The sequence below is a fragment of the Scyliorhinus canicula genome, chromosome 1 (genome assembly GCF_902713615.1).
Source record: "Scyliorhinus canicula chromosome 1, sScyCan1.1, whole genome shotgun sequence".
Classification (NCBI taxonomy): domain Eukaryota; kingdom Metazoa; phylum Chordata; class Chondrichthyes; order Carcharhiniformes; family Scyliorhinidae; genus Scyliorhinus; species Scyliorhinus canicula.
Genome location: NC_052146.1, coordinates 191,954,198 through 191,973,452, shown reverse-complemented (window position 1 = coordinate 191,973,452; position 19,255 = coordinate 191,954,198).

Sequence of the window (19,255 nt, the reverse complement as noted above, 5' to 3'; positions counted from 1 at the left end):
AATTTGAAGCTGTCAACTATCTCCACCTCGGCATCATTGATGCAGATGTGGGTGGGTACGATACTTCGCTTCCTGAAGTCAATGACCTGCTCTTTAGTTTTACTGATAGTCAGGGAGAGATTGTTGTCATTGCACCACTCCACTAGGTTCTCTATTTCCCTCCTGTACTCTCATTCATCGTTGTTCAAGATCCGACCCACTACGGTCGTGTCATCACTGAAAGATGGAGTTGAAGCCAAATTTTGCCCCACAGTTATGTGTGTATTGGGAGTATAGTAAGTTTGGGAGTTTAGAGGGCTAAGTAAGCAACCTTGCGGGGCCTCAGTATTGAGGACAATCATGGAGGAGGTGTTGATGTTTATCCTTACTGATTGTGGTCCATGGGTCAGGAAGTCGAGGATCCAATTGAAAAGGGAGGACCTAAGTCCTAGGTTTTGGAGCTTTGATAGGAGTTTGGCTGGGATTATGGAATTGAAGGCGGAGCTGTAGTCAATGAATAGGACTCTGACGTAGGAGTCCTTGTTGTCGAGATGCTCCAGGGATGAGTGTAGGGCCGGGGAGATAGTGTCTGCTGTGGACCGGTTGTGGTGGTATGTGAGAAGATTGGTAATTCAAAGGCTTTAATCATCAGAGAACTGAACAGCAGCCGGGAAGTGTGCTCATCACATGCTGCCGAGTGAGCCTTATCTTATATACCGTTTCCTGGTATAGAGGCGGAGTCCCCTAGGGTTCCAAGCCCGGTCTTAAAGGGCCAATGTATTAAAGGCAAGGTGCAGTTACAGCAGTTACTGATACCATTCATCACAGTCCCAAATCCCATTTGCCCTTTGAGTGACTTTCACAACCTGCCCCACCACCTTCACTGATTTTAAAAACAGGATCTGACATGTAAGTGTGTAAAGACAAGCCCAACAACTATAGCCCAACCAGTTTAACCTCAATGATGGGGGTGACCACCCCCTCAGGGGCCAAGCACCATGTTGTATCCTATTCCTCTCCCACACCATGGAATATGAACTCCCTCGGTAATTGAGAGGGCAGCCAGCCACCCCCCCCCCCCCCCCCCCCCCACCCCCCACCCCCCGGACTGGAAGAAGCTTCACAGTATATAAACACTGGCCTGGGTGGAGGTCGGGGAAGGTGTCTCTTTGGGGTGAGGAGTTGTAGTACGTGTGGTTATTGTGTATAGTGTAAATAAACCTTGTTCTTAGCCAGCCTACTGTGCGTCCCATGAAGTCTCTTCCTTCGGCTGTTACAGTGGGGAAACCTTTAGAAATTCTATTTACGGAAAAAGAAAGGTATTTGGGCAAATGACGGTTAAGGAGAGCCGGCGTGGATTTGTTAAGGGCAAATCATGTTTAACTAACTTATTTGAATTTATTTGATGAGGTGTGATGAATGTATATGTATTCGGAGCGGTAAGGGTTAATCGTCTGGGTTAGTGTGTGACTGATGCAGTCAAGCTTTTAAAAATCCTGGTTTGGAAGACAGCTTGTTCATTGTTTGGAAGACAGCTCACAAAATCGTCCCCATACCCGCCTGCAATGCGAGTGTAGTCGGCCAAAACACCCAGCTAACCCCAGGAGTCTGCCCCAGGAGATTCAAGAGCCTCCCGGGACAGCGTCAGCAGGCTCCGAGATTGTTATCACTGAACAAAGGAAACTAGTTAGCTTGTACGATGATAGTGGCGCAAAAGACAAACCTAGTGGTAGGACTGGAGCATTACGACTCGCCCCATTACGCACCAAACAAGTTAAGGTAGAAGCGACTGAAACAAGCGAAAATGACGTAACGACCACTAGACCTCAGTACACCCGATATTGGGCTCATGATCCGGCAGACCCCGATAAAATTGATCGATGGTCCAAAGACTTCCGCACCCAAAAATGGTGGGGTTAGCCACCTGGGATCAGCTGGAGCACTTACAGAATATTTACAGTCTCCATCCGTTAGATGGTGTACAGGTTTTGTCCGTGATGGTTAATGCCCGCGATAGTCAAATATTCTCTACGGTAGTTCGGAGAAGCCTTGGAGACGATTGGGACCTGTACAAACAAAATAGTAATAGAGATGTGGAGGAAGAAATTGCAAAGCTGATTATGAATAGATGTGGAGGTCTCAGGGTAGTTGTCATGGGTGATTTTAACTTTCCAAATATTGATTGGAACCTCTATCGGTTGAACAGTTCAGACGGGGCAGTTTTTGTACAGTGTGTGCAGGAGGGTTTCCTGACACAACATGTGGATAGGCCGACAAGAGGTGGGGCCACATTGGATTTGGTACTCGGTAATGAACCGGGCCAAGTGTTACATTTGTTTGTGGGAGAGCACTTCAGAGATAGTGACCACAATTCAGTGTCTTTCACTATTGCAATGGAGAGGGTTTGGGCCATACGGCAGGGCAAGGTTTATAATTGGGGGAAGGGTAATTATGATGCGACTAGGCAAGAATTAGGGAGCATAAGATGGGAACAGAAACTGTCAGGGAAAGGCACAAATGAAAAGTAGAGCTTGTTCAAGCAACAAATACTGTGTGTCCTTGATAGGTATGTCCCTGTCAGGCTGGGAGGAAATGGCCGTGTGAGGGAGCCATGGTTCACAAAAGAGGTTGATTGTCTTGTCAAGAGGAAAAAGGAAGAGTATGTAAGGATGAGAAAACAAGATTCAGTTGGGTCGCTTGAGGGTTACAAGGTAGCAAGCAATGAGCTAAAAAAAAAAGGCTTAGGAGAGCTAGGAGAGGGCATGAGTCGTCCTTGGCGGGTCGTACTCTTAAGTGACAAATAAAAGAATGACCAGGGTGAAGTTAGGGATGATCAAGAACAGCAGTGGGAACTTGTGCATGGAGTCAGAAGAGATAGATGAGGCGTTGAATGAATACATTTCTTCAGTGTTCAACGAGGAGAGGGGCTATGTTTTTGAGGATGAGAGTGTGATACAGGCGGGTAGGCTGGAGGAGGTAGATGTTCTGAGGGAAGATGTATTAGCAATTTTGAAAAACCTGAGGGTCGACAAGTCCCCTGGGCAGATGGGATATATCCTAGGATTCTTTGGTAGGCAAGGGATGAGATTGCAGAGCCGTTGGCTTTGATCTTTGGGTCCTCACTGTCCACGGGGATAGTGCCAGAGGACTGGAGAGTGGTGAATGTTGTTCCTCTGTTCAAGAAAGGGAATAGGAATGACCCTAGTAATTATAGGCCAGTTAGTCTTACTTCGGTGGTCGGTAAGTTAATGGAAAGGGTCATGAGGGATAGGATTAATGACCATTTAGAAAGATGCAGCTTAATCCGGGATAATCAACATGGATTTGTGAAGGATTAGTCTTGCCTCACAAATTTGATTGAATTCTTTGAGGAGGTAACTAAGTGTGTTGATGAAGGTAGAGCATTTGATGTCGCATACATGGATTTCAGTAAGGTGTTTGATAAGGTTCCCCATGGTCGGCTCATGAAGAAATTAAGGAGGTGTGTGATAGAGGGAAATTTGGCCAATTGGATAAGTAACTGGCGATCACATAGAAGACAGAGGTTGTTCGAAAATTTTCAGACTGGAGACCAGTTATCAGCGGTGATCCGTGCTGGTTCCTCTGCTCTTTGTGAGTGTTTAGAGTGTGGAATGGAGTGCCTGCTGTGATAGTGGAGTCGGACACTTTCGGAACTTTCAAGCGACTATTGAAAAGGCACATGGAGCACACCAGAATGACAGAGAGTAGGATAGCTTGATCTTGGTTTCGGACAAAGCTCAGCACAACATTGAGGGCTGAAGGGCCTGTTCTGTGCTGTACTCTTCAATGTTCTATTTTCTATGTTCTAATGGGTCTCAGTTATAGACATGGCCAATGGCTTTTGGTCCGTACCACTGGCAGAGGAGATGCAACCATGGTTTGCTTTCACCATCAGACAACAATACACATGGACCAGCCTACCACAAGGGTTTCACAACAGCCCTACTGTTTTTCACATGGCTCTACAGTACTACCTGAGGGAACTTCCTGATATGTCCTCCACCATTATCCAGTATGTCCATGATATTCTGGTGGCCTCCATTGATGAAGAAGACCATGAAAGAGACTTACATTTCCTTTTGGACCACCTTAGCTACAATGGACACAAAGGGCGCGATTCTCCGCAAATGCGGAGAGTCGTAAAGGCTGCTGTGAAACTGGCCGTGTTTCACGGCAGCCTCCGCGGCCCCTCCCGGGACCCGATTCTGCTCCCCGGTCGGGGCTAGCAGCGGGGCCCCGTGAACCACGGCATCGCAGGCTTAGCGAACGTCACTAAGCCCGCGCGCCAAGGGTTACGGCGGCTGGCGCGCACAAAGACGTCACCCGCGCATGCGCGGATTGGACGGCTCCAACCCGCGCATGCGCGGATGACGTCATCATGCATATGCGTCAAACCCGTGCATGCGCAGTCCGTCATGCCCCTCAGCCGCCCCGTGGACTGATCCAGCGGGGCGGCAGAGGAACAAAGAGTGCGCGGGTTTCGGACCCGCTGCCCGCGATCAGTGCCCACCGATCGCGGGCCCGTGCCAATCGGTGCCATGGTTGTCGGGAACGGAACTTTGCGGCCGTTTTCACGAACAGTGAGAGCAGGTGTGTTTGAGTTCGTGAAAACGGCCGTAAAGGCCTGGGAACTCGGCCCATCGGATAGGGGAGAATCGCTGTTCGCCGTAACAAAACGGCGAGCAGTGATTCGCGTCGTGGGCGGCCGTGTGGGGGGGGGGGGGTGAGAATAGCGGGAGGTCGGGAAAAATGTCGGGAAGGCCCTCCCGCTATTCTCCGGCCCGTCGTGGGGGGGCGGAGAATCGCGCCCAAAGCCAGCCTCGCCAAAGCACAAATTTCTCAAGATGAAGTTGCCTACTTAGGTCAGAAAATATCCAAAGGCAAAAGGGAACCTACCCAGGACAGAACGGCTGTGATCAAAGCCGCCAAAGAGCCTACAACTGTCCAGGAGGTGAGATCCTTTTTGGGACTATGCAACTTTAACAGAAATTGGATTGATTCGTTTACTCAGATGGCTCAACCATTAAATGATCTCGTAAAGGGCAACCGAAAATCAAAAGACAGGGTTGACCTCACAACGGAACAGAAAGAGTCATTCGTGAACCTGAAACAGGCCTTGTGCTCAGCACCACCTCTAGGAATTCCAAACAATGGAAAGCCTTTCACCATGTTTCTTTATAAGAAAGAAGGGTGCATGACCGCAGTACTAGCACAGGACATGATGGCCAGCTAAGACCTGTAGGACATTACTCCGTCAAACTGGACAGTGTGGCCCTGGCATATGGCAGCTGCCTCAGAGCCATGGAAGCCACATGTTGAGCCATGATGGCTACAGCAGGACTTGTCCTCGACCAGCAATTGACCATCAAATGTCCCCATGCAGTCCATTCCCTACTCTCCATGAACAGAGTATCACAAGTTACATCAGCCAGGTGGATCAGGTGGGCAGCAGTTTTGGAAGCACCTAATCTTTCCTTCCATTGTGCAAGCCCTGTAAATCTATCATCTTTGCTCCCGCTTCCTGAGGAGTAAAAGGGGGGAGAAGAAGAAGAACATGACTGTGTGGAAGTAACAGAGGAAATGGAGGAGGTATGCCTGATAGAAGAAGAACCACTACAAAATCCAGATTTGTTTTGTTTACAGATGGTTCCTCCTTTATTGACAAGGGTATCAGAAAGGCTGGATGGGCAGTCACAAGCCGGTACGAAGTTATGGCAAAAGGAAGTTTGTCCACAGGAACATCAGCTCAACAGGCCCAATTGAGGGCACTAGCAGAAGCATGTTGTGTGGCAAAGGATCAAACAGCTAACATCTATACAGACTCCAAAGAACAAAGAAAAGTATAGCACAGGAACAGGCCCTTCAGCCCTCGAAGCCTGTGCCGACCATGCTGCCCGACTAAACTAAAATCTTCTACACTTCCTGGGTCCATATCCCTCTATTCCCATCCTATTCATGTATTTGTCAAGATGCCTCTTAAATGTCACTATCGTCCCTGCTTCCACCACCTCCTCCGGCAGCGAGTTCCAGGCACCCACTACTCTCTGTGTAAAAAACCGGCCTCGTACATCTCCTCTAAACCATGCCCCTTGCACCTTAAACCTATGCCCCCCCCCCCCCCCCCCCCCCCCCCCCCCCCCCCCCCCCCCCCCAGTAATTGACCCCTCTACCCTGGGGAAAAGCCTCTGACTATCCACTAAGTCTATGCCCTTCATAATTTTGTAGACCTCTATCAGGTCACCGCTCAACCTTCGTCATTCCAGTGAGAACAAACTGAGTTTATTCAACCGCTCCTCATAGCTAATGCCCTCCATACCAGGCAACATCCTGTTAAATCTCTTCTGCACCCTCTCTAAAGCCTCCACATCCTTCTGGTAGTGTGGTGACCAGAATTGAACACTATACTCCAAGTGTGGCCTAACTAAGGTTCTAGACAACTGCAACATGACTTGCCAATTCTTATACTCAATGCCCCGGCCAATGAAGGCAAGCATGCCGTATGCCTTCTTGCAGCGCCGGCCCTAGGGTTGCTGGCGCCCCGGGCAAGCTGAACTTCGGCGCCCTTGGGGGGGGGGGGGGGGGGGGGGGAAGCGGGGGGGGGGGGGGGGGGGGGGGCGAGGGGTGGGGGGCGAGGGGGGGGCGGGGCGAGGGGGGCCGAGGGGCGGGGGGGCGGACCTGAGGGGCGGGGGGGCGGACCCGAGGGGCGGGGGGGCGGACCCGAGGGGCGGGTGGGGGGGACCAGGAGGGGGGGGCCGGACCGAGGGGGGGCGGGGGGAGCGGACCGAGCGGGGAGGGCGGACCGAGGGGGGGGGCGGACCGAGCGGGGGGGGCTGCCCTGGGGGAGGGCGGCCACCACGCATGCGCTGGTTGGCACCTGCCCAACTGCGCATGCGCGGGACCCGAGTCTCTGGCGCCCCCTAGCACATGGCGCCCCGGGCGACTGCCCGAGTTGCCGGTGCCTTGAGCCGGCCCTGCCTTCTTGACTACCTTCTCCACCTGTGGTGCCCCTTTCAGTGAGCTGTGGACCTGTACACCTAGATCTCTCTGACTTTCAATACTTTTGAGGGTTCTACCATTCACTGTGTATCCCTACCTGCATTAGACCTTCCAAAATGCATTACCTCACATTTGTCCGGATTAAACTCCATCTGCCATCTCTCCGCCCAAGTCTCCAAACGACCTAAATCCTGCTGTATCCTCTGACAGTCCTCATCGCTATCTGCAATTCCACCAACCTTTGTGTCGTCTGCAAACTTACTAATCAGACCAGTTACATTTTCCTCCAAATCATTTATATATACTACGAACAGCAAAGGTCCCAGCACTGATCCCTGTGCAACACCACTAGGCACAGCCCTCCAATTAAAAAAGCACCCCTCCATTGCTACTCCCTGCCTTCTATGACCTAGCCAGTTCTGTATCCACCTTGCCAGCTCACCCCTGATCCCGTGTGACTTCACCTTTTGTACCAGTCTACTATGAGGGGCCTTGTCAAAGGCCTTACTGAAGTCCATATAGACAACATCCACTGCCCTACCTGCATTAATCATCTTTGTGACCTCTTCGTAAAACTCTATCAAGTTAGTGAGACACGACCTCCCCTTCACAAAACCATGCTGCCTCTCACTAACATGTCCATTTGCTTCCAAATGGGAGTAGATCCTTTCCCGAAGAATTCTCTCCAGTAATTTCCCTACCACTGAAGTAAGGCTCACCGGCCTGTAGTTCCCTGGGTTATCCTTGCTACCCTTCTCAAACAAAGGAAGAACATTAGCTATTCTCCAGTCCTCCGGGACATCACCTGAAGACAGTGAGGATCCAAAGATTTCTGTCAAGGCCTCAACAATTTCCTCTCTAGCCTCCTTCAGTATTCTAGGGTAGATCCCATCCGGCCCTGGGGACTTATCCACCTTAATATTTTTCAAGACTTGTCTTTTTGGATCTCAATGTGACCCAGGCTATCTGCACACCCTTCTCCACCAATTCCTTTTCTTTGGTGAATACTGATGAAATGTATTCATTTAGTACCTCAGCATTTTCCTCTGCCTCCACAAATAGATTCCCTTGCCTATCCTTCAGTGTGCCAACCCTTTCCCTGGCTACCCTCTTGCTTTTTTTGTACGTGTAAAAAACTTTGGGATTTTCCTTAACCCTATTTACCAATGACTTTTCGTGACCTCTTCTGGCCCTCCTGAATCCCTGCTTAAGTTCCTTTCTACTTTCCTGATATTCCACACAGGCTTCGTCTGTTCCCAGCCTTCTCGCCCTGAAAAATGCCTTGTTTTTCTTTTTGACGAGGCCTACAATATCTCTCGTTACCCAAGGTTCCCAAAATTTGTCGTATTTATCCTTCTTCCGCACAGGAACATGCCGGTCCTGAATTCCTTTCAACTGACATTTGAAAGCCTCCCACATGTCTGATGTTGATTTACCCTCAAACATCCTCCCCCAATCTATGTTCTTCAGTTCCCGCCTAATGTTGTTATAATTAACCTTCCCCCAATTTAGCACATTCACCCTCGGACCACTCTTATCCTTGTCCACCAGCTCTTTAAAACTTACTGAATTGTGGTCACTGTTCCCGAAATGCTCCCCTGCTGAAACCTCTACCACCTGGCCGGGCTCATTCCCAATACCAGGTCCAGTACAGCCCCTTCCCTAGTTGGACTGTCTGCATATTGTTTTAAGAAGCCCTCCTGGATGCTCCTTGCAAACTCTGCCCCATCCAGGCCCCTAGCACTAAGTGAGTCCCAGTCAATATTGGTCAAGTTGTAGCCTCCCATCACAACAACCCTGTTGTTTTTACTCGTTTCCAAAATCTGTCTACCTATCTGCTCCTCTATCTCCTGCTGGCTGTTGGGAGGCCTGTAGTAAACCCCCAGCATTGTGACTGCTCCCTTCTTATTCCTGATCTCTACCAATATAGCCTTGCTGCCCTCTGAGGTGACCTCCCGCAGTACAGCTGTGATATTCTCCCTAACCAGTAGCGCAACTCCGCCACCCCTTTTATATCCCCCTCTATCCCACCTGAAACATCTAAAACCTGGAACGTTTAGCTGCCAATCCTGTCCTTCCCTCAACCAGGTCTCTGTAATGGCAACAACATCATAGTTCCAAGTACTAATCCAAGCTCCAAGTTCATCTGCCTTGCCCGTAATACTTCTTACATTAAAACATATGCACTTCAGGCCACCAGACCCGCTGTTTTCAGCAACATCTCCCTGTCTGCTCTTGCTCAGAGCCACACTGGCCCTATTCTCTAGTTCTCCCTCAATGCTTTCACCTTCTGACCTCTTGCTCCGGTACCCACCCCCCTGCCATGCTAGTTTAAACCCTCCAGTGTGACACTAGCAAACCTCGCGGCCAAGATATTTAGATACGGTTTTGGAGTAACCCATGGTTTTGGCCACTTGTAGAGAAAAAGAGGATTTCTTACCACAGCAGGGGCACCTATCCGAAATGGGAAGGAAGTACGAGACCTCCGAGAAGCCACAGCTTTGCCAAAAGAAGAATCTATTCTAAAGTGTAAGGCGCATACTCAGGAAAACACTACAGAAGTACAAGGAAATGCCCTTGCAGACCAAGCAAGAAAGGAAGCTGCCTCCCAGTGGGATTCTTCAGCAGATCCAAGACACATCTACAAATTGGGAGTGACCAATTTATTACAAGATCTACGTGAAATTCAACATGACTCTACACAAGGAGGGAAATGGTCATAGTAGTCTCCGGTATCCAGTTGTATGATGATGATATTTGGAGACAAGTTCAGACTGATAAACCAGTTGCACCACAGGCACTGATGCCATTTCTGGCCCAACAGGGGGACATTTATCCCCTCAACAGATGATGGCTCGATTCCAGAGTAGTTGGTGTGGCAAAGGATTCAAAAAACATGCACAATTGGTATAAAACCGCTGTGTCACCTGTCAAAAGAACAACTCAGGACCTATAACATCAATACCTCAGCTAAAAGCTCCTGCCCCTGCAGGACCATTCCAGAACATACAGGTCAATTACATCACCCTTCCTCCATATCAAAGACACACTGACGTCCTTGTAATAGTGGATCAGTTCTCTAGATCAGGGGTGGGCAAACTACGCCCCGCGGGCCGCATGCGGCCCGCCAAAGGTCTTTATGCGGCCCACCAAGTCATAAAAAAAAATATTTTTTTTAAAATAAATTTTTTTTAAGGTTAATGGGGGGAGGGGGGGGGGGCTGTTGGGTTACTTACTGGTATAGGGTGGATACGTTGACTTGAGTAGGGTGATCATTGCTTGGCACAACATCAAGGGCCGAAGGGCCTGTTCTGTGCTGTACTGTTCTATGTTCTATGTTCTATATGAGGCGCCCAGAATCATAACCGGGTGAAGTAATTATTTTACTTAATATACTATGCGGCCCTTTAAAATTGTGAATTTCTGAATGTGGCCCTTGCACGGAAAGTTTGCCCACCCCTGCTCTAGATGGATAGAGGCTATTCCAGCCAGGAGGGCTACAGCCACCCATACAGCCAAAGTCCAATGCAAAGACTATATTCCCAGATGGGGAGTACCACCTAGCATTGACTCAGACAATGGAACCCACTTTACAGTTGCTGTTTGCCAGGAGTTGTGGAGGTTACTGAACATTGATTGGAATCTACACTGCCCTTATCATCCAGAATCATCAGGACAAATGGAATGCATGACACAGACTTTAAAAGAACGATTGTTTAAATACAACCAAGAAGACAGAAATTGGATTCAAGCCTTGTCATTAGTATTGCCCAGTATCAGAGCAACCCCAAACAGAACCACAGGCCTCAGCCCATTTGGGGTACTGGCAGACCCATGTCCCCGCCGGGAACAATTGACTTAGGAAAGGCAGACTGTCATCTGATGGGTGATGCTTCACTTAGTTCTTGTCAAAATTTAACAAATGCCGTCAGTTCTGCTTTCTCAACAGGTTTCAGCAGCCAGGGGAGCTCCTGATGGGGGCCATGATTTAGTGCCTGGAGAAGCCATCTATTTGAAGAAGATTCAGTGGGAGCCATTGGGGGCCAAGTGGGAAGGCCCCGACCTGGTTCTTCTCACAACACAGTCGGCCGTGAAACTCCAAGGAAAGAAAACCTGGATTCACGGGTCACATGTGAAGCGCACGTACCAAAATCAGAATCTGTAAAAATGTTTGCCACATTAATGATTTTCAGTTACAAGTTTGGCCTAACAGGCCTTTGCCAAGGAGTTAAATGACAATACATTTTTTAATACGTCTGGGGAATATGCTGAACATTTTAACATCTCCGAATGTTGGGCATTTATTGCAATTCCTACCCACTCAGGAGAAGGTATCCCTTTCTTATCTATTCCTTTTAACACTTCAGAAACAGCAGAATGGTATATTTTTCAGAGCTCCACCCTCTCTTCACAGACCCGTGAAGGAGCAGACACATTTTGGAAAACCAAGTATCAAGTTAATTTAAAGAAAAGAATCCAATTATGGAAATCTGCAGGTTATTCATTAAATACTTTTTCGGATGGTATCAATACAACTATGACAGAAACCAAAATCCTCCCCACATCAACCTCCCAGCTACTATTAATCGGGAAGGATCAATATGTTATCATCCTGCAGGGATGACGATGGGATATAGTAACTGTACTCATTATTTTAATATAAGCAGAGGTTACAAATGTACTCCAACACTGTTCGAGAGACTTGTTGGCTCCTCATTATTAACTGGCCTACAGAATCTCACTGGTAATAATAGATCGATGGTACTTAGAGGAAGTTGGCCATTTTACTTCTTATAATGGGACTTATTTTATCTGTAACAACAAAGCATATCCTCGGCTTCCATGATCTTGTCATTTAGGATATGTAATACCTGCCATCCGTCATCTACCTTCTTTATCAAGACTACCAGTTCAAAGAAATAAGCAGGCCCTCACAGGACGAAATAGTTTCTTTGCCAAACATCCTTTTTATTGGGATGTGAAGAAGGAAGAGAGGTGACTTGATAGAGGTGTACAAGGTGATGAGAGGCATGAATAGAGTGCATAACCAGAGACTTTTCCCCAGGGTGGAAATGGATGTCAAGAGGGCATATCATTTTAAGGTGATTGGAGGAAGGTATGGGGGAGATGGCAGAGGTAGGTTCTTTACACAGAGAATGGTGGGTGCTTGGAATGCACTGCCAGCAGAGGTGGTGGAGTCAGAGTCATTGGGGACATTTAAGCAACTCTTGGACAGGCACATGGGCAGCAGTAAGTTGAAGGGGTGTGGGTTAGGTTGAAAGATTAGGATAAATAGACGGCACAACATCGTGGGCCGAAGGGCCTGTACTGTGCTGTACTGTTCCATGTTCTGTGTTCCAAATGGTCTTTCATGCTTGACGTCACCAAATCATCAAAACTTGTTTTTGTGATTAAAAGAGCCGAAGCAGTCTGTAGAATAACAGCTGAAAGGAAGGCTCAGGTGCTCATCCTAGCCAAATTCAACAGAAAGGTTGTAGGTCAGGTGGACTCCATAATACACTTTGAAGTTTTTAAACCCTGTCCTATAATGAAATTGGGTGCTTGTCTGGTATAAAAGTCTATCTTTGATGATTGGGTTGGTTTAGTGAATTTTGTTTTTTTATTATTATAAATTTAGAGTACCCAATTCATTTTTTCCAATTAAGGGGCACTTTTGTGTGGCCAATCCACATCAATGCGCAAACTCCACACGGACAGTGACCCAGGGCCGGGATCGAACCTGGGATCTTGGCGCCATGAGGCAGCCGTGCCAACCACTGCTCCACCATGCTGTCCAGAGGCTTAGTGAACTTATAGACAGTGAGGGGGTGAGCATAGTTGTGCTTGCTTTTCAGGTGCTGTATTCAAATTTAAATAGGGAGTGTGTTGTGGACAATGGCTCTTTCAGAGGCTCAGAAGTTTTTGGGGTGGAGAAGGTCACACGCAGTACTTTACAAACAGAGACTACAAAAGGGTCTTTAGATTTGGCAGAAACTTTACAGTTAACATTGCCTTCCAAAATATGAAAAGAAGAGGTAATTGTGGAGGTAGCTAAGCATTTAAAATTATCAGAGACACAGTCAGAATCATTGGAAATGGCAAGAATTCCAGTACAGATCAGCACCTTGAACATGAAAAAGAATTAAAACAGCTTGAATTCAAAATGAGGGAAAAAGAAAGAACAGCCCTGGCAGAACAAAAAGCGAGAGAAAGGGAGGTATAGATCAGGGAAAAAGAAAAGGAGAGAGAAGAAAGGAAAAAAGAACGAAAAGCTCTAGCAGAACAAAATGTGAGAGAAAGGAAGGTGCAGATCAGGGAAAAAGAAAAAGAGATTTTGAACTTCAGAAACTGGCCATGAAACATGAACGTCAGTTAAAATTGACGGAGGGAAAGAGAAACAAACAGTCTGAGGATAGTGATGATGATAGTGAGCGAGAGCATCATAGTCAAAGGCTTGGTGGGATCTCTTTAAATATGTCCAAGCATGATCAAGGTTTGATCAGAAGGATGTAGAAGTCTTTTCATTTCATTTGTAAAGGTAGTTAAACAAATGAAATGGCCACAGGACATGTGGGTATTACTGATTCAAACAAACCTGGTAGGTAGGGCAAGTAACGTGTTTGCATCACTATCAGAGGAGGAAACTGGGATGAATGAATGAAGAGGTGAAAAAGTCCATTTTAAGTGCACGTGAACAAGTGCCTGAAGCCTACAGACAAATGTTTAGAAATTTAAAGAAAGAACCTGGTCAAACATACATGAGGCGCGATTCTCCGCTCCCCACGCCGGGTGAGAGAATTGCGGGAGGGCCGGGCGACTCACGACACGCCACCCTGGCCCCCACCCCCCCCGCGATTATCCCACCCCCCTCCGTTTTTCACGGAGACCGGCGATTCTCTGGCCCGGATGGGCCGAGCGGCCTGACGTTCCTGACCGGTTCACGCCGGCGGCAACCACACCTGGGGCAGAATTCTCCGCTCCCACGCGGCATCGGGAAGGCCATCGTGAACAGGGGGCTAGGAGCGGCGCTCCGTAAATCTCAGCCGCCGGGCCTTGATGCTTGCGTCAAGGCGGTGCGCCGAGAATGCGATGGCGGCGCCTAAGTGACGTCAGCCGCACATGCGCAGATTGGCTGGCTCCAACCCGCGGATGCGCGGTTGCCGTCTTCCCCTCCGCTGCCCCGCAAGACATGGAGGCTTGATCTTGCGGGGCGGCGGAGGGGAAAGAGTGCGTCCCTTGGAGACGCCGGCCCGATGATCGGTGGGCACTGGTCGCGGGCCAGTCCCCTCCCGAGCACGGCCGTGGTGCTCACTCCCCTCTCCGCCCCCCACAAGCCACAAACGAAGATTTGGCACCATGTTCACGATGGCAGCGACCAGGTGTGGTTGCCGCTGGCGTGAACAGGTTGGGAACATCAGGCCTCTGGGCCCATCCGGGCCGGAGAATCGCCGGTCGCCGTGAAAAGCGGCGAGCGGCGATTCTGCGAGCGGGGGGGTGGGTGAATCGCGGGGGATGCCAGGGCGATGTGTCGTGAGTCCCCCGGCCCTCCCGCGCGCGTGGGGAGTGGTGAATTCTGACCCTGGTCGCTGCCGTCGTGAACATGGCGCCAAAGTTTGTTTGTGGCTTGTGGGGGCAGAGAGGGGAGTGAGCACCAAGGCCGTGCTCGGGAGCGGACTGGCCCGCGATCGCTGCCCACTGATCGTCGGGCCGGCGTCTCCAAGAGATGCACTCTTTCCCCTCCGCCGCCCCGCAAGATCAAGCCGCCACATCTTGCGGGCAACGGAGGGGAAGACGGCAACTGCACATGTACTGGTTGGAGGCGGCAGCCGTCGTGACATCAGTCGCGCATGCCATTGGAGCCGGCCAACCTGCGCACGCGCGGCTGATGTTACTTAGGCGCCACCGTCGCGTCGTTCTCGGCGCACCGCCTTGATGAGATTTACGGAGCACCGCTCCTAGCCCCCTGGGGGGGGGGGGGGGCTGAACAGAGTGCAAGGAGTGGCCTCCGAGGACGTCGTGAAACTCATCCGAATTCACAACGGCCTTCCCGATGCCGTGCGGGAGCGGAGAATTCCGCCCATGGAGTTTGAAAGGATCATACAGAGTAATTTTGATAGGTGGATAAGGGCTTTGAAAATAGACCAAAGTATCAAGCTCCTAGAGAAATTATAATTTTAGAGGAGTTAAAAAATTTAATTCCTTATGTGGCAATAATTCATGTTGAAGAGCAGAGGGTTAAAACTGCGAAATTAGCAGCAGAAATGGCAGATGATTATGAATTAGTTTGCTTTCCGAAATCAGCTTCAGCCTGTGAGGGATAGAAACTGGGGACATGAGAAATACTCAAGTGGTAAAGGTAAAGGTGATCTGATGGGAGATAATAAGGGGAGTGTACCTCAGGTTAAAAAAGAAATCCAGGAGGGTGGAAGAGAAGTGAAAAGTTTCAAATGTTTTCACTGACATAAACTAGGCCATGTCAAGTCACAGTGTTGGTGGTTGAAGAAAAGCACTGGAAAGGCTGATGTGGCAAAACAGGATAAGCCAGTGTGGTTTATTAAAGTGGTAAAGGAAAGCTCAATTGAAGCGAGGGAGGTGCAAATCAATGTACAGCCTGATCAAGAGGTGATTCATAAGATGGTGTCAGATCTCATTAAAGAATTTACTTGTGTGGGTAAAGTTTGCTCATGTATACCCAGGAGGAGTAGGTAAAGAAGGTAAAATTTAAAGAGATATGGGAGCTAGTCAATCTTTGATGGTAAGAGATGAGCAGTTATGTAGGTTGAGAGAAGTATTGCCAGAAAAGCTGGAAATTTGTGGAATTCAGGGTGAGATGAGTAGTGTTCCATTATATAAGGTAAGGTTGGAAAGACCAGAGAAGAGTGGTGAAGTGGTAGTAGGAGAAATAGAAAAACTATCTTGTCCAGAAATACAGTTTATTTTGGGTCATGATATAGCTGGATCACAGGCAGGATTGATTCCTACTGTGGTTGATCTGCCAGTGGAAAATCAAACAACTGAATTGTTGAAGGACGAATATCCTGGGATTTTTTCCTGATTGTGTCATAACAAGGTCAAAAAGTCACAGGTTAAGACATGAGGAGGTATCAAAGAGTGAAGATAAAGTTGAAGTTCAATTATTAGGAACGATTTTTGATCAGCTGGTTGGAAAAGAACAAGAACAGGTGGCGGATTTTACGGATATTCTTTGTTCAGGAAAGTTGGTGGAGGTACAGCAGAAAGATATAGAGATAATTTTTCCATCCAAAATCGCAGGGAGCGTTAGAACTGTGGCATCAGATGTTGAAGAGAATGTTGAGAGCTTATTTTCAAGATTATCCAGAGGATTTGGATAAAGCAACTCCATTCGTACTGTTTGCAATTAGGGATGTACCGAATGAATTAACCAAATTCAGTCCTTTTGAACTAATTTTTGGTCATGAGGTTACATTACCACTTCAATTGATTAAGGAGAAATTGGTGAGAGAGCAGTCTGAAATTATATTATTGAATTACGTGCCAAATTTTAGGGAACGATTAAATAGAGCAGGTGAATTGGCTAGACAACATTTAGAAGTTGCACAGTGCAGCCACCTGGGATGGCCACTTACAATAGGAAATATGGACGGTTGCAAAGCAAATAGGAAAAATGGCCAATGTAATGTTCAGGCAGGCTCAGAGCCTGAATGTACATTTGTGAGCGAAGAATCCAGACAGCAGCAAAACCCCCAACTGATTAGCATTTTCATGGCCCATCTCCGTCAGACAAAGGACTGATACTTGAACAACCGATACAATCCCAGACATTTCGGCTCCACTCCCTGTACTCAGGAAGCGTAAACAACAAGGTCAATAACCGCTCAGGACACTCCCAGCCATCAAAGCACCCGCCCCTTTATTGGTTAAAATCGAACACAGTGATTAAGAATTACCCAATTAGTAGGGTCCAGACTGAAGGACAGCCGAAAAGAGCGCGAAAACCCCAAAGGATAAAGATAGAGACCACCATGTGTTCAGCCTCTCTTGGACCTGGCGCTCCATCCAGAATCGCAGGGAGCGTTAGAACGGTGACCTCAGATGTTAAAGACAATGTTGAGAGCTTATTATCAAGATTATCCAGAGGATTGGGATACAGAAACTCCATTCGTACTGTTTGCAATTCGGGATGCACTTAATGAATCAACCTAATTCTCTCCTTTTGAACTAATTTTTGGTCATGAGGTAAGATTACCAAAGTGAAGAACCAAATCCAGATGACTCTGAATTTGCCATTCCTCAAATTAAATTGGACAATGAGGATGCTCTTAAAAATTGGGATAAATTATTGAGTGATCGTCCAGAGGAAAAACAAACTGACCTGAAAGAGTTATTAATATCACATAGGCAAGTTTGCGGAAATAAGTTGGGAAGTACTAAAATGGTTACACATAATGTAGATGCGGGTCATGCTGTTCCAATTAAACAACATCCATATAGATTTAACCCTTTAAAATTGGCACAGGTTCAAAACGAAATTGAAAGAATTCTTAAAAATGGCATAATTGAAGTGGGTTGCAGCCAATGGAACTCACCCATAGTGATGGTACCGAAAACCGAATGGTACCCAACGATTGTGTGTGGACTATAGAAAGGTTAATGCAGATTCTTATTCTATCCCGTGGTTGCAGAACTGCATTGAGAAGGCGGGACAATCAGCTTTTATCTCTAAACTGAATTTACTTAAAGGTACCTTTATCCAAAAGGGCGAAGGAGATTTCAGCTTTTGTGACTCCAAATGGTATATACCAATTCAAAGTTATACCATTTGGCATGAAAAATGTCCCAGCCACAATTCAACAGTTAACTAACAAAGTAATTTCAGGATTACCCAATTGTGTGGTATACATCGACGATCTGGTGGTTTTTAGTCAGATATGGAAAGAACATTTGAAGCATCTGATGGAGTTCTTTGATCGACTTCAGGAGGCGGGTTTGGTGGTAAACCTAGCCTAAAGTGAATTTGGAAAAGCCAATTGGACAGGGTCGGAAGGTCCCACGGGATGTGAAAACAAAAGTTATTGGGGAGTTTCCAGTACTCTCAACACAAAGGGGAATAATGGGATTTCTTGGCATGAGTTGTTTTTACCATAAACTTGTGCCAAATTTTAACAGCGTGGATGCTCCACTGACGCACTTGCAGAAGAAGAGTAGCAAATTTCAATGGACAGCGGAGTGTCAACAAGCATTTAAAGGCCTGAAGACTGTGTTAACCACTGCTCCTGTGTTGGAGAATTACAAGAAGCTTTGTGATCGGATTGATCGAAAGTACCTGACCTTAAAGAAAGATGCAGATGCCGTAGTGAAATTGATGGATCGTGCAGAGACCTTCTTGTCCAAGGAGACTGTCAATCAAGAGGAATTGCAGTTGAAAGAAGACAAAGAACTCAAATGGACTAACTTCTTGAAAATGTTTGCCTGCTTTGTTTTTGTTTAACAAACGTTTGTTTATTGTCAATTGTAATTAATGGCCAAGTGAAAAGGTCAACAAAAAAAACCATCTTTGAAGTTGGTGGTTTATTTTATTTTCTTGGCGGGTGGTGTCATATGAGTGTCCCTTTAAGAAAGGTTTTTGTCTTATCACATGGCTTCAGTGATGTCATTTTTGTGGGTGGAGCTGAGCTGTGGCTGTGAGTTTTACTTTCGCTTTCACATTTGGCTGCTGTGAACTCAGAGAATAGAAGTATTTTGGCCTGTCTCTCTATTTTCATTTTAAAGAGTTGTTCCAAGAAGAAACCCATTGATTATCGCTACCTGCCGTTTTGGAAAAAAGGTGTTTTTGGTTTTACTTGGATTTTGTGTCTGAATTGGAACAGTTAAGGGGGAATTCATTAAGGATTATACATAGATTACTGTGGCTGTGCAGGGTCTTTATGTTTGAAATTGATAAAAGTTCTTGCTGAGTGCTTAACCATATATATAACTAAGTTCTTAGAATAAAGCTTGTTTTTTTGATCAAAAGCGCCTAAGAAGTCTGTTGAATAAAACCTGAAAGGAAGGCTCATGTGCTCATCCGAGCCAAATTCAATGTAAATGTTATAGGTCAGATGAACTCCGTAATATACTTTGGAGTTTTCTAAACCCTGGCCCCTTACAAACATTTTATCACTGAAAAAGTTAATTTTTCTAATATGCCTAACACCACTTCACCACTTTTCACTGGACACTCTAACCTTACCTTGCATAGTGGCACACCACTCCTCTCACCGCTAATTCCACATATTAC